Below are 25,427 nucleotides of genomic sequence, written 5' to 3' on the forward strand. Positions count from 1 at the left end.
TTAATGTGCACCTCTGAGAGAAATAAGACCCCCAAAAAGTTCATTTCCCAGATCCCTCTGGGTTTCCCCCCTTTTCCCTTTTCTAGTGCATGATAATGAGGTTTCATGGCTTGTCAAGGCAGAGAAAAGGGTAGTCGGGTTCTGCATTCACAGACTCAGTGCCACAGAGCTTTTCTGTAGCCTGTAGCCAGGCACTTCCATTCACATCAGGCCTGGGCTCTGAACACGGGGACTGGGCACGGACATCCAAGCCTTCCTCACTAGGCAGGGGACATCCAGACTGCTCATGAGAGGATTCTTATCTCCCCTTTGCAGCAAATCTCCAAGCACGCCCTAACCTTGACACAGTCTACCAGTATTGGATCCTGGTTTCTTTACACCCCCAATCCGAACAAATTTAAAAAAAAAAACAAAACAAACTTCTGCCAGACATTTGGAGAAAGGGTTCATACAGAAAACTGGAGGTCAGGATGTCGATCTTATTTGCCCTGAAATATCCCTGAACTTGTAGAAATTCATATTTGTTTACATTACAAATACACTAAATGAGCTAATTATAGTGATCATAACTCACAATTAAAAACAAGCACAGAGATTTCAAAGACTTTCAATATCTTTTCTTTAATCATTCACCCAGGCTCAAAATATGCATTTTTTAGATTAAAGCATTAAAGTTGCTAATTATATTCTCAGAACTAACAATTATTTCTTTACCCTTTTACTACCTTCTTCTGGCAACAAAAAATGTCAGCACTGATTTAATTTTTTGTTATTATAGGATTAAAAGAAGTTTCTAAAAATGCAATTAAATTTGCCCTATAGCTAGAGCAACTTCCCTATCAGCATCTGAAACCTCTTCCCTAAAACAACAGCATAAAAAATGATTCAGACTTTCCTGACTTTTGCAACACATTCCTTCGGTGATTATCTCCAATAACAACTCAACCGTTTTAATGAAACTCCCTCACATCACGTCCTGGTGAAAGGTAGAACATATTAGATTAATAAAGAAAATGAAAGTTAAATTGGCTGTTGTAGTGTGAAGCCCTGCCCGTGTCATGCATGGATTCTTCACCTTTGGGAACCTAGTTCAACTTCAGCCCGAGGCCCTAAGTGAAAAGTTCAGTAGTCTTGAGTATGTCCCCACTTAATATATCACAAAATCAATTATTTTATGGTAGTACACTTGGTAACCTTTGCTCAGACAGAATCAAGTTTTGTTCCCACTGGGGATTCACCAATTATCTATTCAGTGAATTATTTTCAGATAAAGCAGAAACACCTGATGTCAGCAGAGGGAGTGTCTGCCTAATACGGGTATCATTCTGAGCTTGACGTGTTGCTGCATTTGTCACGTGCAGGATGGCACGGCAAGACTTTGGATGGATTTATCACATTAGCAAGATGCTTGATGGGGCATTGGAGCATGATTCAGTGCCCAAAGTTAGAGCTAAAATGCTGTAGCGAAGACATCCAAAATGAAGCCTCGGAAAAATTGGGGAAGGGGGTAATCAAGTGTGCAGATGGTGCAACTCATCTGTCTTGCCTTATTTCCAATAAGTCAGCACAAACAAAATTTGTGATAATTCAGCACAATTTCCTTTTACTGGCTATTGACCTGGGCCAGATTCAAAGTAGAAACCAAAAAAGGGCACCACGGACTTTGATTCTGAGATTGTGACAAAGGTCAGGTTTGAGACAACCATGGTTTATGAGGGCTGCCACCCCTAACCATCTGCTCAGGTAGGACTCTCATTCTTTCAGGGTCTATTTTTTTTTCCTTTCCAGAAATCAGTCAGCCTAAAAAACACCCAAGGCACTTATTTTTCTCTTTTGCAAAATTAACAATAGTACCTGACATGGAAACAAAAGAAAAACATGACAAAAACGATTTGTCCACATGTTCTCTTGCATTTCAAAATCTCAGAGTTTTAACTCATCCACTCTAAGGCCCCATCATGAATGAGTCATAAAGCATTTGTAGGACATCTACTACTAGATGCAGGACAGTTTGACACTACAGGAAGAAGAGGACTGCCTTCAGAGGAGGCCTCTGGATGTGATGTCTGTGCTGTCATAGAGCTGTGTAGTGTCTGTGGTTATTTCTTTCAGTGAAATAACTCCCTACCAAAAGTGCCATGCCACAAACGATGGAGAAAAGGGTCCATGCCTGGTTATGAGCAGTTTCTAGAATCAGATTTACTTGGATTCGAATCCTAAATCTATCCAGTTATCAGCTGTGCTATAGCAGACATTTATCAAACTGTTTAAGCCTTAGCTACTTTAACTTCAGAATGGTAATAGTAACTTATATCATCTTCTGAGGGTTATTAATATATTAAATGTTAATATATTAAATGTTTGGCATTGTCACAATTTCTCTGAAATTTTAACTTCTTTTGCTGGGAGTGATAATTATTACTGAAACTGTATTGTTGCATTTGTTATACTATTGATAAGGAAAAACTGAATGTGAATATTTTGAATGCTGCCCAAGACTTACTTATAAAATTCTTGAGAGAATCAGTGGAAGAAACTAATAGTGACTGAGCTTGAAGCTCAAAGGAAAAGAGGTAATGGGTTTAGAACAGGCATCAATCTTGCTGCAAAGAATACTAAGTCAGCTCTCAATTATCTTTGTTAATAGAAGAGAGGAGAATAATCTAAAACAACAGCTGACTCACCAAGCTGGCATTTTGTTTTTAATTGAAATCCCACAAGATATGCAGACATATAACCTGTTAGATTCTGCTCTACATTCTGGCTCAGTTCTTGGTCCTGGTTGCTGGCAGGTGCCTGAGACTTGGCTATGTCTCTGAGAAAGAACTTTACCTTCCCAGTGATGTGCCATCTACTCTTACACACTTTGGCCATGAAAGAGTTTCAATTCATTGCTCAGTCACATTCTGCCCCTTTCAGGGGAGCACCCTTATATATTTGGTTTGTTTGTTTTGAGACAAGGTCTAGCTATAGTTGAGGCAGACCTTGAACTCACTATGCAGCCCAGGCTGGCCTTGAATTCACCATGATCCTTCTGCCTCAGCCTCCAAAGTGCTGGGATTACAGGCATGCACCACCATGCCAGGATTCCCAATTTATTACTTTCAGGCCAGAAGGTCTGCTCAGGCTAAAACAAGCACTATTTTAAACATCATACCTTATCTTAAAGGTATAACCTACAAGGAGACAAATGAATTTGCTTTAGCAAGAACAGTTACTCCAGGCCTGATCCTTTGAAGCTCTGATTCCTAAACTCCAGTTTTTTCTCCTCTGCTCCTTCACTCCTGTTATTTCCTGATGTTGTTCTAAGCCTTGGCTAGCATCATAAACACAAAGAAATTGTCTCATGAAGAAGAGGCCAACTTCCTTCTACTACTCGAGCAACCAAAAGAGGCCAATGTTAGTGAGAATCTAAAGCGAAACCACATGACAAGTTCAAGCTGCTTAGACCTTAGCATGAAGTTCAGGCAGAGTGCAAGTTTGAGAGGAAGTTTAGGTAAATATCAGCCCTGCCTTCAGTCTTTCTAGCCAACTACCACAAATGTTTGCCTCTTCTTTTAACTCAGGACTTAATAGAACAGATAGCTGAATTGTAATGATTTGACAGAAATCCATTCATTATACAAATAATTATTCAACAATGATTTATTAATTCTTTCTTTCTACAAATATTTATGCTAGCACGTACTGTCCTAGGTCCTGTGGAGAAGAGAAGCTAAGATAGATACACAAATATCTTGCTCTTACCAGGGTGCAGTTTTGTTCTTAATGGACATTTGGCAAAGTCCAGAGAAAACATTGGTTGTTATAACTGGTGGGGCTGGTGCTACTGGCATCTAAAGAGTAGAGCCCATAAATACTGCTGAACACCCTGCAAAGCAGACCACAGCAACCAGCAAGGATAGCTTATCTGGCCCCAAGTATTACAGTACTGAGGTTGAAGAATGATCTCTGAAACACTGCAAGCTACATTTTAATATGACAGAGCAAAGGAAAGAACAGAAGAGTGAAATTCGCTTCTGTTCAGAGGTCTAATTAGATCTGAGAAGGTCTAGAGGAAAATAGCTTTGAACTATGCTGTGAAATTTGGATGAGTTTTTGCAAGATGGAGATTATAGAGTTAGAGGAAGTGGAGAATCAATTTCTAGCAAAGGGAAGAAAGAGTAGTTTTTAAAATGTGCTGAAGTCTAAGGGAACCTCCCTATAATAATAATTTTTTTAAAAGAATCATTTGAAAAGTAAAATGAAAAAGTAGAAAGAAGGTAACAAAATTCTCAAGACCTCAAATATTGGGCTTGAGAATTGACTTTTTGCTTGTCAGAGACCATCCATCTGAAGCACCAAATCTGCTAAATGTTGAATTAATTAGTGATTTTGGCCCTGGTGTGCATGTTGTTCTATTATTCTACAGTAAGTAACTTTAGAATTAAAATGGATTGTAGAAATCTTCTGATCTTATATCCGTATTTGACAGGTATAGATGCTGAAGCCCAGGGAAACTACGTCTGTTGGCCACACTCACAGAACCAACTGTGGCAGATCTGGGGTTTCCATTTGCTCTCAGTCCAATTCTTTTCCTGTTATTCTTTGCTGATTCCAGGAGGAGCTACCATATGCCTATTTAAGGGTTTAATTTGAGTTGATTTTCCTGGACATAATCAGTGCTCACATGTAGAATGCTGCATGGACTGGATAGAAGGATAGTGGCAACTGCTGACGATCTCAGTCCAGTGATTCTCTACTGGTCTCTGAGAGTCTATACGCAGCTGATCAAGCACATCTCATTCTTAGTGGTAGTCTTTTCAGAATTACTCCAGTGTTCTTCAAATTCAGGATAACCCATAGACCATCTACAGTATTCCAAGATATCTACCTAAAACTTTTGTGAACCACTGCTTTAGAGAACCATAGATGAATGGGAAACAAGTTTGACAGAAGTGGTATAGGCTTCAACAGGGAATATAATATTAACCTACCAGTTTCCAAAGAGATGTTATGGTTCAGCTCTGTCAGATATTCAAACTGAGGGACAATTTTAGCTCTTTATTCTTGTTAGAGTAGCTTCCTAACATATATTCTTTCAGTAAGTCCCAAAAGTCTATATAATGTATTTATTTATTTATAAATAAAATTAATGTAATTATTTTCATTTGAGTCTCCTCTCCCCACCTTTTGTGATGCAGTAGTCAAAATCTTTCAAAATACAGGAGTTCACATAGGCAATTGAAACAAAGGAGTCCTTAGCGGTGAGAAGGTTTGGATCTGCGGAGTTTCTTGTTACTTCCCTTGTGTTCTCTGCTAGATGGTATTTAGTTAACAGTCTTCTTTGTGAAAATTAGCAGTGTAATCTTATGACTTGTCTGTTCCTTACAGGAATGTTGAGATGATAAAATTAGCAAATATATATAGATTGCTTACAGCAGTACCTGGTACACAACTAGTATTATTTAAGTGTTAACTATTACTATTTCTTTTAATGGAATTTTGTGACACCTTTCATATTGAGACATACTGATTTTTAATTCATGTGCTGATCATTCAGAGAATCTCTGGCTTGAGAGTTGTACATGGAGTTATCCTTTCCCTTCACAGCCAGACCTATAGTGGTGTCCTCAGTGATCTGCTACAAGTCTCAGGCAGCTACAGTTGTCACTATGAGTTCCAGCATCCTGGGTCTCTGGAGTCCCCAAGATCCATAAATTTATTTCTCAAATCTTAATATAAGTCATCCATTTACTCACAACAAGGCTGTATGTAAATGCCTGACACATAGTAAGCCATTGTCTTTGAAACAAATGGATTATAACTGCTGGTCTTGTTTCTTTATTTTTGAACCTGACTATATCACACTGTGGCTATCCTATTCAGAAAAGATTAGTTTGTGTTAATGTTTGTCTCTTATAAATAAAAGTAGGGAAATAAACTAATCTTAACCATGTCATTAAAAACAGAGTGTCCAGTTGACTATGTCTTTTATAGTATTGGAATCCATGTTGGAGGAGGAGCTTATAGAAGGAAATTTCTCTTATGAAAGGTTTGTAAACTGATGGAATCTAATGTGTTCCTTGAATTTGTCTCTCTTTTTAAAATTTTGGTTAAATGTCTCTATTAAAAGTATGAAAGTCTCCAAAAACAGGCCCCGTAGTGGTCTGAGAAGCAGTGGGTCTGGCTTGTGCAGAATGCTTGGTTGTGATGTAATCTTCTATGTGCAAACTTAACGTGCCAGTTGTTTTATTTCAGGAGAGAAAGGAGGGGGGATGCATTAGAGAGAAAGTCCACAGCATAATTAGGAAACAATCAACACGTTTTTCTTGCTGTCCTAATTTTTTCTTCACTTTAAAATGCTCCATTGAGTTTAATTAAACTTGCCCTAGGCTTATAAGCCCAGCAAACTGGGGAACATTTTTTTTGAAACTTGCTTTACTGTCAGAAAGGTTTTCTTCAAGCTTACTCAGTACTGCTGAACTTCAAGGTTTCAGGGGATGTTAAAACAACTGCAACCAAATTAATGTAGATTATCTTTATTTTTTCCTATTGATTTGAGAAGAGGGGATGGGAAGTTGGGCACTGCCAAATAAAAGAATTCTGCAAGGTTATTAAAGATGCCTGGTTTGGGAAGCAGAGAGGGGATAGATGCTTTATGCAGTTTGTGAAGGAGAGAGGGGCTAAAGGGGGCATGCTGATAGTGAATAATGACTGCCATTGCAAGGGACCGCTGTTAGGGATGCCAGTTCTACTCTTCATCTTGGATGTCAGCATCTTTTGCTCTGGGGCATTATCACGTCCCACCCCCTGTGGTCCCAGGAAGACTGCTAGCCATTTTGGTCTACCCTTCAGCAGCCCCCACTCTCTTTGGCAAAAGATTGAATGAGCATGTGACCATTCTGGATCAGAACCAGTAAATGTCTCTCTCTCTACCTCTCTGTCTTGGTCCTAGTCTCTCCAACTCTCTCTCTCTCTCTCTCTCTCTCTCTCTCTCTCTCTCTCTCTCTTGATCAGTCCTTCCCCCTTGGGAATTGACATCTTGCTTTAAGAGACATAATCAGAAGATGCTTGATATAAATTATTCTAATTTTAAGAACATTCAGTGCCCCCCACCCCCATGATCCCAAGCTATGATTCCAGTCCTTTGTCAATCCTGGATCCTCAGTGTTTTCATTGGATGTCGTGAGTTCTTCATAGTTTGTATTTATTAAATTATATTAAATTAGACTAAAGTAAAGGACAACACCAACAACTGAATGCCTTACAACAGCAGAAATTTACATCTTGCTCATGTTAAATATAGTTTGTTGGTTTCCTGAAGCTCTACTCCATATACACGTCACTCTTCACTCTAGGTTGAAAATACAGCTTGTGTTTTGGAAATGTCCCTCTCATGGCAAATGGGAAAGAGCAATCACGTGATGGGTATTGACTTCTCTGTTTGGAAGTAACATTTGTCATTTTCCTCAGCTTCCCTTGGCTCAGACAACTACTATCAGAGGGGTTGGAAGTATAATTCTTACCAGGCAGGGAGCTGAGAAGAAGAGGCCAAGTGAGAGGGGCAGCAAACACATCAAACAACAACACAAATTGAACTCCAGCTCTGCCAATGGTGCATCTGTGGGGGAAATTCCTTTATCTCCCTGAGCTTCAGTTTCTACATCATTACAGTAATGAATTCCAATATCCAGCTCCCTTTCTCTGGGCAAACAGAAAACTGCACACATGGCACCATGGATGAGACCATGTGGCAAGGCCTGGCCAATGAAAAGAGCAGTAATAGTAAGAGTTAACTCCAGGACAAGCTGCAGGAGATCCTCCAGGATCCCTTTTCCTCAGCTGCATCACCATCTCTGTCAGTGTGGGTCTCTGAGAGACTGTGGACCAGAGTAAATTTCTTATTACTGATCCACATTAGACTTTATAGTAAGAGGAAACAGGTAGTATGTTGTTATGTTAAGCCAATGACTGAGATTTATCTGTTTCTACCATATAACCTAGGTTTTTCTGGCCAGGACAAACATTGGTAGTAATGTTTTAATTATCCTATTTCTGGTATTCAATTCATTCTTGTTAGAAATACCTTAAGTGGATTCTGTTTTCTGCACTCATCTGACTGATACGGGTGCAGATAATTGGGAGGGACCTCTTGGACAAAATGACACCTGAGCTACATTAATAAATATGAGTAGAGTAAGTGAAGTAAAGGAAAAGATGTGTTCTGAACAAAGTTTATAGGGTTTATGAAAAGCACAGATGTAAGGAACAGAAGTATGGGGATCTATATTTCATTCTATCTTCTACAGTTACAGAAAATGAGACCAGGGAGATAAATGAGAAATTTTGTATCCTGTTAAGATGATCAGAAAGAGAAGCTCTTGTGTCCATTGTCTAAGGTACGTGAAGTTAAATTACATGCAAGTAATGCAAAAAGTCATTGATGGCATTAAAAGAGAAACAGAAGAGGTGAAAATACAAGAACTTTAGATAAGTATCTTCATTTGCCACTTGAAGAATAATCTTGGGGGATGTTTAGTTGATAAAGTGAAGAATAAGAAGCCATTTAGAAGACAACTATGATAGTCCTGGGGAAAGATAAGAAAGGTTTAAATTAGAGAAGTAGCAAAGGAGATCAGACTAGAGAACACATTGCTAAATACTGTAGATATTCAACTCATAATACTTGGTAATAAATTTAGTGTGTTAGTGAAAAAAGGGAAAATCAAAGAATGGTTCTTAGGTGTCTAACTTGAATGACTGCATGGGTGAGATCACTGAAGCTGAGAAAGATATTATTGGAGGAGCTGGTTCAGGTAATTAATTCAAATTTGCACTTATTGCTGTTGAAATATTAAGGGTATATTCATAATTATATCTATGAAAAATAGATATCTGGGTTTGAAAATCACAGCAGAGTTTTACAACTGTTAATATAGATTTGGAGACCTCAGAACAATTGGGTCAAGTTAAACCAAGGAAGCAGGTATCATGAAGAAAATATTGAAAAATCCATGTCCTGAAAAACATCAAAATTAGGAAAAGAATTTGCAAATAGACAAAAGAAGAATGGGGAAGATCAAGGCAAATAAAAAAGAATATGGAGGGACAAAGTGATAATAAAAAGTGTTAGAAGCAGAGATTTGTTCCAATGTGATCAGTTAGATTTCATAATAAAGAATATTGCCATATGATTTAGAAGGGAATTAGAAATCATGAATGAAGAATAAAAGGATGATAAGAAAAGAGAAATATGGGACCAATGGGAAAAAACAGAATATGTTTCTAAGATTCAGAAAGAACCTTCCAAAACAGAAAAGATAGAAAATATTTATGGTACAGATAAGGAGAGATGTATTCAGTCCTTAGAGACAAGATGAAGAATTAGAGTCAAGGATAAAGCTGAAAGATTGGCTTAGGACAAGTGAGATCCCATGCCCAATAGAACTGGAAGAGGAAGACTAGTCAGGCTGTGGACAGAGAATATCTGCCAGCAAGGCTTAGGATGGAAAAGTCAGAGACTGGAAGGGGCTATCAGATTGAAGAAAGAAAGAACTCAAGGCATTGATATCCCTATTTAAAGAATAGTGACCTGGTGAGTAACGTGATAGTTTTAGAAAAATAGGAAGTTATGATAAGATTAAATAAAATGTTGCTTCATTGAAATGAAAATTGTGGATATGATGTAGTCCATTCTAGAGGGTTACAAGTTCAGAGAGTGAACTATGTACCACTGTGCCATAGTGAATGGAAGGTGAAATGAAATATAGACAAAAATCTTAGAAGGCAACAAGACAAGAAACTATAGCCTGTGTTCAGACTTTTAGCATGAATGCTGCATGTGAACTTAAGATAATAATGAACTCTGGGTGGAATGGAGGACTATGGGGACTGTTTGAAAGTTTCCAGTGACCAAAAGCCAGGGAGAAATGGGCTAGTAAAATAAAGTAATGGTGATGATCTCAAAATACTTTAGAATATAAAAGAATACTGGTTAATTAGTCATCTGAGAATTGAGATGACTGCTAAGCCCATTCCCAGTTTAACACAGGAGTATCCCAGCCTGAATGATAAAGCATACAGTCACCCTAACTAAAGGAGAAATGAAATTTTAAGAATTTCAAGGAGATGGGGCAAATATTTAGTACATTAAATCAAGAATGTAGCATGAAGGTTAATGAGGTGATGTTGTACAAGTCATTCCTCAAGTCCCTCAATAAGTGACTGCATAATACTACCTCCTTTCTTTCCATTCTGGAATTTCTTTTCAACGGCATGCTGTACTTATTCCCACCTCATTCTTCTCACCTCAAAGGCTTCAGTTAATCTCTACTTACATCTAAATCTTTCACTGCCCAGTTTGAGTTCTGTTTCTGTTACGAAGCATTTCCTAATTATAACCAGTTTTCTGGACATTTCTATTCTATGCACCACTGTGCACTTTTTGGATATGTCATTGTGGGGTGCATCATTATAAACTGTTCATGGATCCCTGTGTTGGCTTTGCTCCTCTAAATAGCTTTCAGGCTCTTTGAGAGCATGATCTGTGTGGTGGCTATTTATTATTTTGGCTTCGCTTTACTGTTCTATCACTATTTCTTTAAAGGATGTGTTTCTTGTCAATTTTAGCTGTATGTGTCTGTTGAAAATCAAGATTACTAGTTAAAGTACTTCACCCCCATTCTTTCCATCACAGAAATAACCAAGTGACTAGTCTAGGTCACTTATAATCCTGCATCCTGGTAGTTATGGTGATATGTCCATAGGATAGCTAATAAGAGTTCATATTTAGGATTTTCCAAACAGGAGCTGAAAAGGAAGGGAAGATTTTCTGTCTCTGTTTTCTAAGTCAGATATGTTCTTGGTGGTTAATTTTATGTGCCAATTTGAATGGGTCACAGAGAACATCGATATTTGATCAAGCATTAGTCTAGATTTTTTATGTGAGTGTTTTTGGAATAGATTAACATTTCAATTGATAGACTGAGTAAAGGAGATTTTTCTTCCTAGGATCAGTGGGCCTCACCCAAAGAGTCAGTTTTCAACGGAATAAAAAGGTTGATCCTCCCCTTAATAAGAAAGAAACCTCCTGCCAGACTGCCTTGAAACTCAAACATTTGCTATGTTTCCTCTCTTTGGATTGAAACATCAGCTCTGCTCAAATGTTATTGCTTGGGGGAAAATATCTCCCAAAAGACTCATGTAATCCCAGGTGGGGCTTTTAAAAGTGATTAGGTCATGAGACACTAACCTCATCAATGGAATAATCTATAATGAGTTCATGGCTGACTAGGCTGTTAGGAGGCGGCACCTCACTGGAGGAAGGAGACCAGTGGAGACATAACCTGGAAGGGTATATCCTCTCGCCTCTTCTTGATTTCTCTGCTTCCTGGCTGCCAGGAAGTGAGCAGATTTTGCCTGGGAGCCAAGTGTCAATGAACCTGTGAGCTAAAATAAACCTTTTCTCCTTCAAATGTTGAGCACTTTATCCCAGCAATTAAAAGGTGTCCTACACATGGGAGTCTTGAGGCTGTGGCCTTTCAGGGGAACTACGTCAGTTCTCCTGGTCCTCAGGCCTTCAGGCTCAGACTGGAATGGAACTAAGTCATCATTCCTCTTGGGTCTTCAGTTTGCAAGCCTCTAATGATTACGTGACACCTTTTTCAAATACATAAATAAATGAAAAGAAATTGAAAGTAACATCTGAAGATAAGAGGCATAGAAAAATAGAAATAGGACTTTAAGACAATTTCTGGGTTTTTATTTCATTTCTGGTGGTCCTAGTTCATAGCTATAGTACTGTTTCCTTCAATTCTGTGAGCTAACCCAGGTTCTTCCCATAAATTCTCTCTGGTGTTTTAACTAGCCTGAGTTGTGCTTCTGTGACTTGTAACCAAAAGAACATTTACTTAAAACCTTTTCTATGTTTTATATGTCTATATTCCCCTAGCATTCAGGACTGTGCAGAGCACATGGCTGGTTTCAGTAAAAACTTGTTGAATGATTAATTGATTGAATGATTGATTGATATCGGAATTAGACTACTCCTTTGCTTATGTTGTTTCTGCTAAACTCCTAGCCTTCTCATATTTTTAGCCCTATATTGCAGAAAATTTATCCATATTTCTCTTAGGAGATAATACAACTCAGAGAAAACAAGGCTACTGGTAGTAAATAGCCTAAATTCGCAAAGAATAAAACAGATTAGACTAACTAGAAACTTTTTGGCTGAAATTATAAGATTGTATTAGCCAAAGGGTATGTGGTACATGATTATTTGATCTTGTCTTGATAGTGCATGTAGTAAAGTGCTGGATACAGCATCTTGTGAAATCTTGATAGCTAAATTAATTTAAATTGGCTGAATGTATAGATCTTAAATAGAGTATCTGAATACAGCAAACATGGGATGAATATAATATAGGAAGGTGTCAGATTGGAATGTGCGGACTGGCTAATCAGATAATGGGGATCAGTTTAACTCTGTTTTATTGGAGCATCTGTAGTAATAGCATCTGAAGGGGTAAACAGCATGCTAATGAAACCTTCAAAGGATTGGAAAGAACATTAATAAATTAAACAAAGAACTTGAAGAGATATGAGAGATATACTGACAAAATAAAGGTATATTAGAAAGAAAAATATTCCTCAGATCACTGAGATCCCCAATGCTTAATTAGAAAGAAAAGTGACTAAGATAAACTTGCTGAATTTTAGAAGGATACTAGGGATCAATGTTAAGTATGTTGGAAGGTAAGGGGATGTGATAGCCCGGAAAGCAAGTAGCAATAGGACAGTGTGCATTCCACCCCACAGTTATTTTCTAAAGAGGGAAGATGCATATCAAATCTTAGAATGGGAAAGGACTTTTAAACCATGAAATCTGAAGAAGAATCCATAAAGAAAACATTTGTCAACCTAATAACTCTTGCCATTATGCATTTGTTATAAAAAGCAACAAAACATAACAAAGGAATAATAATTGTTATATATAAGACTTTTCAAATCCCAAATAATTAGAACAAATAGCCTAATAGAAAAGGAACAAATTACATGAGAAAGAATGCTCAAGAGACAAAAAGTGAATCATCAATAACATATTAAAAATTTAACCTTATATTTAAAAAAAGACATGACATTTTTGACCTTGCGAATCAACAGACCCAGAAACAATATGCTCTTATTTGCTGCTGTTAGAAATCCTATCATAAGTTGACACGGAGTGCTTCATATGTGACTTAGGTAAAAGATTAGAAGGATAGCACAAGATGCCTGCGTCAATTTAGATGCACTAGTCTTCAGTAACAGTAACACAATTCTTTTATCAGTGAATGAAAAGAGATTTGCTTATTATTTCATGGAGAACTCCTGACCTGGTGTTCAGGTGTTGAAGCGGCTTTTAGCAGTCCTCTCCAAAGCCAGGATTCAGCCATCTGTATTCCACCATGCCTGTGTGCACTATCATCATCTCTGATTCAGCCTTTGGAAGAGAAACCCCAGGAAGAAAACTGCCTGAAAAGTTTTTATAGGCTATTCCTGACAGTTTTGGTTCACATAATATTTGGAGAGATTACAGTCTTTTAGTCACCCTGAGCACGAGGAAGCTTAGGAAATGCACTTTAACTGTGTTTCAAGGCGAGAGCAGAGTTGTGCAATTAGCTAAAGGTCTCTACCACAAGATCTGAGTCAAGGTGCTGAGCTGTCATGGAACCCACTCATTGTAGTTTAAGAAAGGATTAGTTCCAGAAATACATTAATAATTTTGCATTTATTAATTCTTCGGGGACTCTTTTGTAACATCTACAAATCCTTTAGGATCTCCACAAGATAAGTATAAATGTTTCCATGAGGAAAATAAAGTTGTTAAAGTCTTTAAAAATATGTGTAAGACAGACAGCTGGAAAATGGAGGAGCTGAATCCAGGTCAGATTCTACACCCGACTTCTTTTTTAATCTATACAACAGTGAGTAGCACAATCCCTTAAATACTTAGTCTGTTCCATCTTGCACGACAATGGCTGCATAGAAGCTATCACTAACTTTATGCTCTGTCAGTCATGGTTCCAGTCAACATTTAGTGAGCTTGCTCTTTCCCAGGCTCTGAACTACTCAAATAACTATGTATTGTTTCTTTAAATCCTTGAAACTAGCCATTGAGAAAGACACTTTTATTTTCTACTGTGTCTAGACTCAGCAAAAAAGTCACACAAGTAAGCAGCAGCTCCTGACTGCAAAGCCCAAGATCTTCACCATCAGCATCAGGCAGTATTCACTCTCAAACATGCCCACTTCCCCAGTAAGCCTTCAGGGACATATATCATGAACTATGACATTTTTAGAAAGATGAGCCTATATACCCTACTGCTGCTCTCACTAAACTATAAACTTGCTGGAGGAGACTAGACACTGACATATACATATGCACCTACCACACACATACACACACACACACACACACACACACATACACAAACACACATATCTACACAGAGGAGTGTGTAGTAAGCTCAGTGCAATGGCAAGGCTGTCAATGGTCTGTACTCTAGAAGAGGCTAAAATGAATACCTACTGGAGATATAAGATGAAGTTTCTTGGAATTAGGAAGATTTGAAATGAATGGATTGAGAGAGACCTGAGAGTCTAGGAAAATGGAAAATAGACAAAAGTCTTTCAAGGTGGGAAAACAAAGTGGCCCAGCTGGGGAATCTGCTGACAGTCAAAGTTGGTTCCATGAGAGACAATCTGGTTAAAACAAACAAAAAAACTTTTACAAACAGAAGTTAACAAGATCTTGGCTCTGTTATTTTCCTGTCCCCCGTGAATGATCTGAATTTTAGCTTAGTATCCTCTGAAGGTGTCCCATTCTTAGTTTGAAGTTCCCTCCCCTCTCCATTTTTTATGAATGTACAAATGATATGGGGAAAAGGTAAGTTGAAAAGCTCTTTGTCTGCAGAGACACAAATATATTACCTTAATATTCATTGCTGATATTGCTTTTGCAACAACTGTTTTCCTGTTAATATACGTGTGGTTTACTTTAGGTAGCGAGACTTATATCAAGAGATCTTGCTAGATGGCAGAGTAGACACCACAGGGAGAATGGAAGCCAGTTATTTGGCTCCAAAAATCTTTCATTAATATATGGAGAAATTGCCTTCTATTCCTAAAATAACAGAATGTATTTTTTTTAAAAAAAATAAGCATTTCAGGAGCAATGTGTGGGACAACTTTAAATTTTTTATTTTTTTAATGAACATGATCCTCAAATTTCCCCTTTACTAAGAAGAATATGGCTTTAGAGGAACTGTTTCACAAAGTAGTGATATTTTAAAACTCTAAAGTGGCTAGTTCAAATCACACGTTTATTGGACCTTTACTAGGCATAGGTTGTATTCAGAATACTTACTGAGCAACTCAGCTTTGGTTCCAAAGGTCTCGACTGAGGACTGGAAGCCACCTTTCCCACTGATGGGATAAAGCTGTCTTCCTATATTCTTGGCATCCATCCTTTAATAAATGTTTACATCTTTCCAAGTATAAACTGGGCACTTTTCTAGGTATCAAAAACATAGCAGTGTTTGTGTTGGCACATGCTTATAGTTCCGGCACTCTGGGAGGTTAAAGCTGGAGAATTTCAAATTCAAGCCCAATCTGGGCAATTTAGTGAGACTTTGTCTCAAAAAAAAAAAAAAAAAAAAGAAGAAGAAAAGAAAAAAAGGCTGAGGATATAGCTCAATCCCCAGTACCATATATATATATATATATATATATATATATATATATATATATAAAACAGCAAACAAAACAAAACAAAGTAATAACCTAGAATGCTACATTTTATGAAGTAAAAGAACTCAAGATAATGGGGCAAGGCCATTGAGGGGATGTTATTTTGAGTGAACTGGCCAGAAAAATCCTCTATGATGGTGTAAAATTTGAGTAGAAGTAACCAGAATGAAATGAGCAAGCATGTCCTTTAGATATTTGGGGAAACGTCAATTTAGGCAGAGCTAAGTGCAAGTTCAAAGGGCCCGAGCAAATATAGAGTGTTAGAAGAACAAAGAAGTCCATGTGGCTGGCAAAGAGTGACTAAGGAGAAGGTGACAGAAGGAGAATGCCAGCAAGTTAGGAAACCAGAAATTGTGTCAGTCTTATTCTGGTTAATATTAAAAACCTTGGAGTATTTTGATCAGAGAAGTGATATTGCCTAACTTACTTCTAGCTGCTGTTTGTGAATACACGGTAGTGGGACAGTAATTGCAATTGGGAAATCATGTGGAAGACTGTGGAAAAAATCCAGGAGAGGGCAACCCACTTTCTGGGCCCCTTCTGTCTTTTTTAGACAGAACCAATATTTCTCTCAATAAATTCTTCCTACTCCTACCCTCCGTGGTTCCTAGAATTCATTGTTCGATTTTAGAGAACACCAATTAGTGTGTCGGACATCTAGCAGGTTTAACATCACCAGTGTGAGTGAGGCCTGTTTTCTAGCACTTCTGGGATGGATACCAGGTGTCCAATGTTCAAGAACCTTAACCACCTATTTTACACACACACACAAACACACACACACACACACACACACACACACCCCACCACCACCTAACAGCTCTTTGACCTTGGGGCCATGATGCTTGTGCGGCTTTTCTCAGCAAGATGTTGGACCATGTTGGAGGGAGTGACGTGGGGGGCTACATCCACACAGACTGGCCTCAAGCCCAGGGGCCTACACCCAGGCCACTCTCAGTGGGCTGTGCAGACTACACCAACCAATGGGAGCTCCTCGGAAAGAAGCTGCTATCTGAGAAGAAACTGAAAATGCATTTTGTGGACCATCGGAGAGTGGTTGTCCATGGAGGAAGTGGAAGCTCTGGCATGAGCTGCTTCCACAGCGAGCCCTTGAAAGTAGTTTGGAGGCCCATTTGGAGATCCAGGATGGAGGTAGCAGTGGCCAAGTCATCCTGAGAGTTGACCAGAAAGTCAAATCCCTGTCATTAGTCTTGTCATTATAACAGAGTTTCAATGGAGAAGATGGTGGCAGGAAAAACTGCTCTGGTGAGGTGGTGCTGCTCTCTACATCTGGTCTCCTGGGCATCTTAGTTGAGGAGGGAGAGACATCATGGCTGACCTGAGCCGACTAGGTATTGCACTGGTGGGCACAGGAGGGAAAGGAAGCCACTTTTTCCTGCCTAACGACAAACACACCCCTTGTGACTTGCACCCTGGAGAGCTGGGTAAGGAGCATATTCTTCCACCTGGAGCTTCCACCCACACTGGGATGGTTGGGTTCCCCAACGCTGGGAAGTCCTCGCTCCTCTGAGCCATTGCAAATGAATGCAAAACCCGCTGTGGTGTCCTACTCATTCACCTCCCTGAATCCCCATGTGGGCATTGTTCCTGCAGGTAGAAGTAGCAGACATCCGGGGGATCATCCAAGGCCCAGCAGATCAGGGGCCTGGGGTTCAGTTTCCTCAGGCACATGGAGTGCTGATGCTTCCTCTTGTTTGGGGGTGGCCTTTTCCTTGCCAGAGCCATGGACTCAGTTTGAGCATTTAAAATATGACCTAGAAAAGTATGAAGAAGGCCTATCTGAGAGACCTCACATAATCATTGGAAATTAGATTATCTACCTCAGGCCAGAGCTGGTCTGCACCAGCTCCAGGCCCACCTGGGACAGGAGGTCATTGGCACTGATTGGGGAGAATCTGGAGTAACTGTTGCTCCACATGAAAGTACTCTATGATCCCCATGTGGAACCTGAGCTGGGGCAGGGCTGAAAATTGGTAGCAGGAGACAGCAGCACTGGGCCCCAAGGAAGGAGGCTAGCACAGGGGCCTCCAGGCTGCTGCACAAGCAAACTAGGTTGTAAAACATGGGTGGCTTTGAATGCATAAGAGAATGTGCTTGTAAATTAAATATATCATCATCATCATCATCATCATCATCGTTGTCCAGGAGAGAGAGGAGATGGTGGCGTGGACCCCAGGATTGGGGTGAGGGTGGAGGAGGGAATAACAGTGGAGTAGAAGTGGTGAAAGAGGTAATTCACTGGATATGTTTGGACATCGAGCTGAGAGAATTTTTTTGGTCTGTTGCACTTAAGAGTATGAAGGAAAAAATATAAATCAAGGAGGAATCTCTGTTTGGAGAACTGAGTAAATACAAAATGGAGTTGGAATTTAATAATCTAACAAAGACAAGGTGTGGGATGTATGGGGAGGAACAATGTTTCCTATGTGAAGTTTGAGATGCTGATCAGATACACCAGTGGAAAGATGAGCACGTGGGTGGCTGACGGGAGAAGGCAGAGCTGAGCTGGCAGTGTGGGCTTTCAGTGTGTAGTTCATATTCAAAGCACCTGACCAGGGAAGTTCATCCAGGCAGTAAGCACAGAATAAAGAAAAGGAGGATTCTAAGGAGACGCTCTAAGGGGTTCCTTTACTCAGAAGTTGAAAGCATAGTGTGTAATTGAGCAAAGGTTGCTAAGGACTAGCAGTCAGCAAGGTAGGAGGAAAACTAAGAGAACAGTGTCCCAGAAGCCAAGTGGATAAATTATTTCTGGAGGAAGAAGGCTTGAGAAGGATGTAAATGGTACCCATGTATCCAAGAGCAAATAGGGAGAAAGAAGACTCCCCAGATTTGACAGCCCATGACAGCAACTGCTGTAGCAGTTCCCAGAATTCCTTATTCCTTATTCTGGGTTCTCACTTCCTAACAGCACTGAGCTTTAAGTTACCTGTTGCTACAGACTCATCCCCAGCTTTCCTCCTGCTCTTCCTGAATACAGCAGCTCTTGCTGCTATCTCAGACTGACACCGTCTAGTTTCTAAATATTTCCAACTAAAGAATATCAGGCAACCACTGTAAAAAAAGAGATGATTATACATCTCCATTTAATTGAGGCTTTCTTTCTACATGATCATCATGATTATATATGCATTGTTGGTGCCTTATGATCTAATCATTTTTTGTAAAGTCTACAGGTGCCACTGAACTCAGAGCTTTACGTACACATTCTTTTAATCTTGGCAACAATCTGAGAGTTAGATATTTAGTTTCCATTTTAGCACATGAGAAAACTGAGACAGGTGGGCAAAGTGCTTGCTTATAGGTAAATGGCAGATTCAGGACCCTTTCTAAATCCAGGTTCTATGCTTTTAATCACTCCCCTCCTTCTGACTGAGAGACTATCATGGGCCTGGTTTACACTCAGTAAAATCAATTTTATTTCATTTAAGGACAAAAGGTCCCATGTCCCTCTTAAGATACTTTATATGATACTACCTCCATTTCTGTCTACCACCCCCTGAATTTCTCATTATCTATTGAAGGATGAGAAGGTTTTGGTTTTGGAAGAAAATGAGGTGAGCAGATAAGTGTATCTATGGTTTTCATTACAAGTATGATATACATTTCCTCATTGTTTATATCATTTCTCTGAAATCAGACTTTCAATTATATTTGCTGATATACTTGGTTTAAAAATAAATTGTATTTATTTTGAAAATATATAAAAGGCAGAAGTTAATATTTATTCATTACAAATACCAGTTTTTTGTTTTCGTTTTTGGGTTTTTTTTGGTGGTACCAGAGATCAAACTGAGGACCTTGCACATACAAGGCCCACAAATACCAGTTTTTAATCTCTAAAAATGTCATGAGCCATCATTTCCACCCTTGATCATTATAGTTATATAATATTTAAATATGTAGTCTTCTATTTGGACTATATTGTTAATTTTTCTCCTGTATTATTTGTAGTATAATTTTTTAATGAAATTATCATAGATTTGAGATTCAGTTCACCGTTTTTTTTGTTTTGTTTTGTTTTGGTACTGGGGATCAAACTTGGTTCCCTGCGCTTGTGCAGCAGGTGGCAAAACCACTGAGCTAAATCCCCGGCCTCAGTTCACCATTTTTGATGGTAGAAAATAAGAGTAAGATTTGTGCTTCTTCTAAACCAGTGTAACTGGGCCAAACTCCATTCATTTCCATCTTGGTTTTTTTTGTACCAGGGATCGAACTTGGGACCTTGAGCTTGTGAGGCAGGCGGCGACACCAGTGAGCTAAATCCCCAGGCCCTCCATTTACATCTTTACAAGATACTCATTTCACTTCTTAGCTTAATGAAAACCAGAATAATATTTCAGTAGCCATGAAAATTGCACCCCACCATTATTTTTGGTTAATGCATGGGTTTTTTTGTTCTACTTGTAAGATTTTTATCTTGTCATAAAACTTTCATTAATATTCCAATGACTTTTTCAGAGACTATCTCTCAAAAACCAACAGGAACATGGTAATAACTTGACAGGGGTTTGAGCTCCATTGAGCATCTCATTATTTCCAACAGTTCAACAAATGTAAATTCAGAGCTGCTAACTTTAGAATTTTCTTTTCAACATATTAAATAATTTTAGGAGCTAAATTTTCATTTAAAATTTTACAACATGATTTCCAGTGCCCAACATGCCTGCTCTAAATAGTGTATGCTCACATCAGTGGACAAATATAAAAAGATACAAACGAGTACCAACCCTATGAGCTAAATTAGGAAAATTTCAGGAATTAAAAGCAAAAGTTCGGGGCAGAGGCAAGTTCTATGAACTCAAATATGTGGATCTTTTCAGTCTCATCTACCATCTTTCCTCTTTCTTTATATCTGACATTTTCATTTTTTCCCTTTAAAAATTGCAACTGATATGACTCTTCAATCATATTCCCTTCCTTCGCTACTGATTTTCTCACCTTTCAGGTCTCCACTTTAAAATGCTCTCTCTCTGCAGGGTCTGCTGTGATACCCAAATAGGAGCAGCCAATGTTGGGCTAATCCCTAGCACTTTGTAATTCTATCATAATATTTATTGACTTGAGCATCAGAGTTTCTGTGATTGAATCTCATCAACATCACATTTTAGGCAACAAGGGCAGTGATTCATCACTTTACCCAACACATTGCCATATATATATATATACTTACCAACTATGTGTTGAAATAATGAAATGCAACATTAATACTGATGGATAAGTAAAACATTCATGTGGTGGTACAGTGTAGTGTGGTTTATGAATTCAGAGTTCCTTATACTTTGAGTGGTGGCTTTAAATCTCAGCTTGAGCACTTAATAATTTAATTTTCTGACCTGAGTAAATTACAGTGTTTGTATTTCAGATCTTTCTCTATGAAAATGTAGCTAAAAAATAGATATTTACTCCAAGAATTTTACTTTATATATGAAATGTTTTAGAATATCCTATGAAATGTTTTAGTTACCACTGTATATAATATTAAAGTATTCAACATATTATTTTTTACTGTTCTTATTAAATTAGATTATTTCATAATAATAAAATATGCTTATAGAGCAGGTATGAATTGCTTTTCATAGTGGTTATGAATTTCGGTTGTGATTCCAAAAATAACTAATACAAAGATTTCTGGGGTAAAATTAATAATTGTAAAATAATGTGTGAATCTAAAACCATAGATTATTAATAAAGATTAGGGTGTGGCATAACATTGACTAACCCACTAAATTCTCCACTAGGCATCAAAAAGAATGAATGTTATCTGTTTTACCTTATCTTTGATAAATTAATAAATATAGATGCATTACATATGCCATAAACTAACATGCAGTCATTGACAGAATTAAAAATAAATTGTCTTCCAAACATATATAGAAGCTTAAAAAATCAAGGTACAGTTTATTTAGCAAGACACAGAAAACTAAGGAAAAAAAAAACCAAATACATAAAAAATAAATTTTATGGAACATGATAAATGCAGACCAAATGTATTAATTACAAAAACATATGTAAATGCATTATTCATCCTACTAAAAATAGGACTTCTCAGAATGATATTTTGAAGTTTATATAATCATTAAAATGATGTATTAAAAGGAATGATTTATTAATGATAACCAGGAATTGCCTGATAATTTCAAGTTTTCTACAATAAGCAGATATTACCCCTTTAATTAGGGAGAAAATGGATTAAGTTAGTTCATGATAAGACTTCAAAAGAGGGCTTGACATAGTGCATGTTCCACTTAAAAGTTGGTTTATAGAAATAGTTATTGCTACAGCTACGCTAGCACCATCTAAGCAATATATCAAAGTCAACACCTTAGCAATAGTATCACAGTCAGGCTCCTAAGCTTTAGGGTATAGTGGGTCAACTTTGTGGAAGTCCCCAGAGTGAAATTCCATGTAGTGATTTCAGTTAGTTGTGGTGTGACTCATTCGTCACCACTGCATCCCTTATTTGTAGACTAATGGGTGGCATATAGTTACTATTTACTTTCATTATTTTCACCAAAATAGCAATAATGACACTTACATTGCTATGCAGTTCACAAAGTAGCTCCATTTCTATTTTCTGAGATAATAGAAAAATCAGCAAACTTTCATTTACCTCCCCAATCACGTAAATTCAAAAATTATATTGATTTAACTCAATCACCGATTCATTTGTCAATTAGTCATCAGGTATTACAGAGAGAGAGGGAGGGAATGAGAGAGAGGAGAGAGAAGAGAGAGGAAAGAGAAGTTAAAGGAAAGAGTGAGGAGAGGAGAGAGAAGAGAGAGAAATCGTGATGGTTCCTGTCTCCTGAAAGCTTACTTTTTATTAAGAGACAATGATCTATTTCCCAAACTGAGCAAAAAGGGCATAGTTCAATGAGAGCACGTTAGCCTACATCCAAGAAATCTATCCTCCATTGACAAGGACAAGTGTAGACCAGAGTTTTTAGAGAAGGGTTATTATAATCAAGGATTATTATTAACATATCCTCTCTGCCAGGTACCTGGTTCAATCCATCCTTCCAACACCCAGACTGCTGACTCATCAGAATAAGGAAATTTATAATATTCAGTGGATCATTTGTCCAATCATCCAAACTAACTGTGTAAAATATTGGTTTACACCATTTTTATTCAACCCTATATATTGTGTCTTGAGAAAAATATGTGTTTTGCATTCATTAATCTGTAAAAACGATATTTAACTATTGGGAAGGGGAAAAGTTAGATACACCAGAGGTGGGCTGTTTTACCTCCAAGTGAGATGTTTTCAAATAGGTTTCCTTTGGGAAGGAGATACATTCCTTCGTAAGCAGTGCACTCTGCTCCAGGCATGAATGCAGAGCTTTGTATAAGGTCAGTTGCTTTGCCCTGTCCTTAGAGGCTGGGCCGTATCTGAGAGCCTGCAGGAGAAAAGCCACATAGCGTACTGTGACAGCCCCTTGCAACTATTTTCCAATACCTGTAATTAGTTTATAGAAAACTTTCATCCAACAAATTAGGCCTGTTGTGGTTTGCGTCTAGTTGTCCCCTCAGAGCTTCCTTGAATCAATCATAGGTGGGGCTTTTGCAGAGGTGGCTGGATCTAGGGTGTGTGATGCTGAGATTTAGGGTGTATGATGCTGGGATTTACAGTGGGTGATTACTAAATCAGTCTACTGATTGGTTTGGCCCTGCCTTAATCCCAGGATCCTAGATAGAGTATAAAAGGGCAGAAAGAAGCTGCTAAGGACCCTTGTTGCTTTGGCTACCATGTGTGTACCATCCACCTTGCTTTGGACCCAGCTGATCACGGACTGAAGCCTCTCCAAACTGTGAGCTAAACAAACCTTTCCTCCTTTAACTTTAGGTGTGGAGTATTTTGTCTCGCAATGAGAGAAAAGTAACTAAGACAAGGCCCAAACACATTTCTCTTGCAAAATGAAAATATTGGAAACAAGGTTGAAGCCCTCTTTGAGAGCCACTCTAGTACTTCTGAATCATAGGTAAAATGAGTTTCTTTCAGAGCCATCCTCTGAATATGGTACTGATTTCTCTCTAGTTTTGTTTGCTTTGTCAGGAATCACTTTGAAAAATCAGAAATTAAAATGACTTGGGCATCAGCTACGGAAAAAGGAGGTAGCAAGTAACCCTGGGCGGTGCCCGACAGAAGCGTTTGGTATGCTATGCTTGCTCCTTCTGTCCAAGTACCTAACTTAGGTTTGGGTTTTCAGTGCTGACATCCAACACTTTAAATACCTACAGATATTTATGTACAGATATTTCTTTAAAAATATTTACAGATATTTAAATACCTATAGATATAATGGTGATTATATTTGATTAGTCACACTAGGAATGGCATTCTCATTTATGCCAAAAAACCTGTAGATCAAAGATACGGTATGTGTGCATGTATCTGTGTGTGAGTACAAGTGTTTTATGGCTGATAGAGAAAGAAATACTAATTATAAGTTATAATAAAAATTATTTCAATTTTAGCATCTGTATAATGCAAATAATAACCATTTAATTAAACAATTTTAAAGGAAAATTTTTAGAGAATAAGATATTTATTTATAATGGGTAAATATATTTCTCAGTAAATAGTAAATATGTTTTATCTATCCTTGCCTTAATGTCATATAAATATTTTGATTAAGACTTTTTCAAATCATTCAATTTTTAATTTAGACCTTTCTAGAATTTTGTATGCACCTGATGCTTCAAATCAGTTCCCCTCCAAAGCTGCTCTCACTTTTTAAATTGTAACTATGCATTTTTAAGAAATCAATCTTATGACTACTCAGTTTCCACACTTGCTAAAAAAAAATCAAAAGGTTTTGTAGTCTTCTACCTAAGAGATTTTTTTCAACCTTTCCATGGCATAGAATCAGAGAAAGAAGGAAAAGAAATATATGGGGCACTCTCTTTGCTGAGATTTCAAAATCTCCTTATGATTACTTCAAAAGGATCTGCAAGAAGTATGTTTCTGTTTAATTATTAAACAAGAAGGGAGCATTTCTTTTTCATAGTTTTTCTTTTAGAATAATAGGAAATGGGAAGAGCATGACGCGCTGTAATCTGTAAAGTGCATTCCCATTCAGCACCTGGAAGCTCCAAGCAATTTATAACAATCTATCACAGAACACTGTTCACATTAGCAGTACAGCAACAACGATGACTTCCCTTATGTGTGGTTGCTCTTCTGCCCCAAATTTTATGCTATTAGAAAAACTTTAAATGAATTAAATGGGGATTTTCAAACCAAATCAAAACTGGTCATCGGGTGGCAAGCAGAGAGGAGCCAGAGTCAATCTTATTTCCCATGACCTTTCCCAGGTCACTCAGAAATGTCATTGTTTGTACCTTCTCCATTCAGTGCAAATCAGAGCCACATTTCATTCAAACTGCTCGTAACAGAGGGATCTTGGGAGATAATGTTCAACCCTGTGATTTTAGAATCTATTAAACCTCTTGTTCTTATAATTATCTTCACATTTTCTCCATTACTTTACATAGATGGCAGAATAAAGAAGCTGCAATTTTTGATTACAGGATTGTTTTAATCTCATTACTTCCTCGTATCTACTTTTTCTCTTTAATTTCTAATTTGAACCATATTATAATAATAAAAAAATTTCAATGATTCCAACACT

The 25,427-nt window shown here is 37.9% G+C and overlaps 1 pseudogene; it reads left to right on the forward strand.

Annotated features, from left to right (window-relative positions):
- Window positions 1-16,396: 16,396 nt before the first annotated feature.
- LOC101704415 (mitochondrial ribosome-associated GTPase 2 pseudogene) lies at window positions 16,397-17,759 on the forward strand (annotated as a pseudogene).
- The last annotated feature ends 7,668 nt before the right edge of the window (window positions 17,760-25,427 follow it).

The sequence above is a fragment of the Heterocephalus glaber genome, unplaced genomic scaffold, assembly GCF_053883595.1.
Source record: "Heterocephalus glaber isolate CG9 unplaced genomic scaffold, H.glaber_assembly_v1.0 deba00001442, whole genome shotgun sequence".
Taxonomy (NCBI): Eukaryota; Metazoa; Chordata; class Mammalia; order Rodentia; family Bathyergidae; genus Heterocephalus; species Heterocephalus glaber.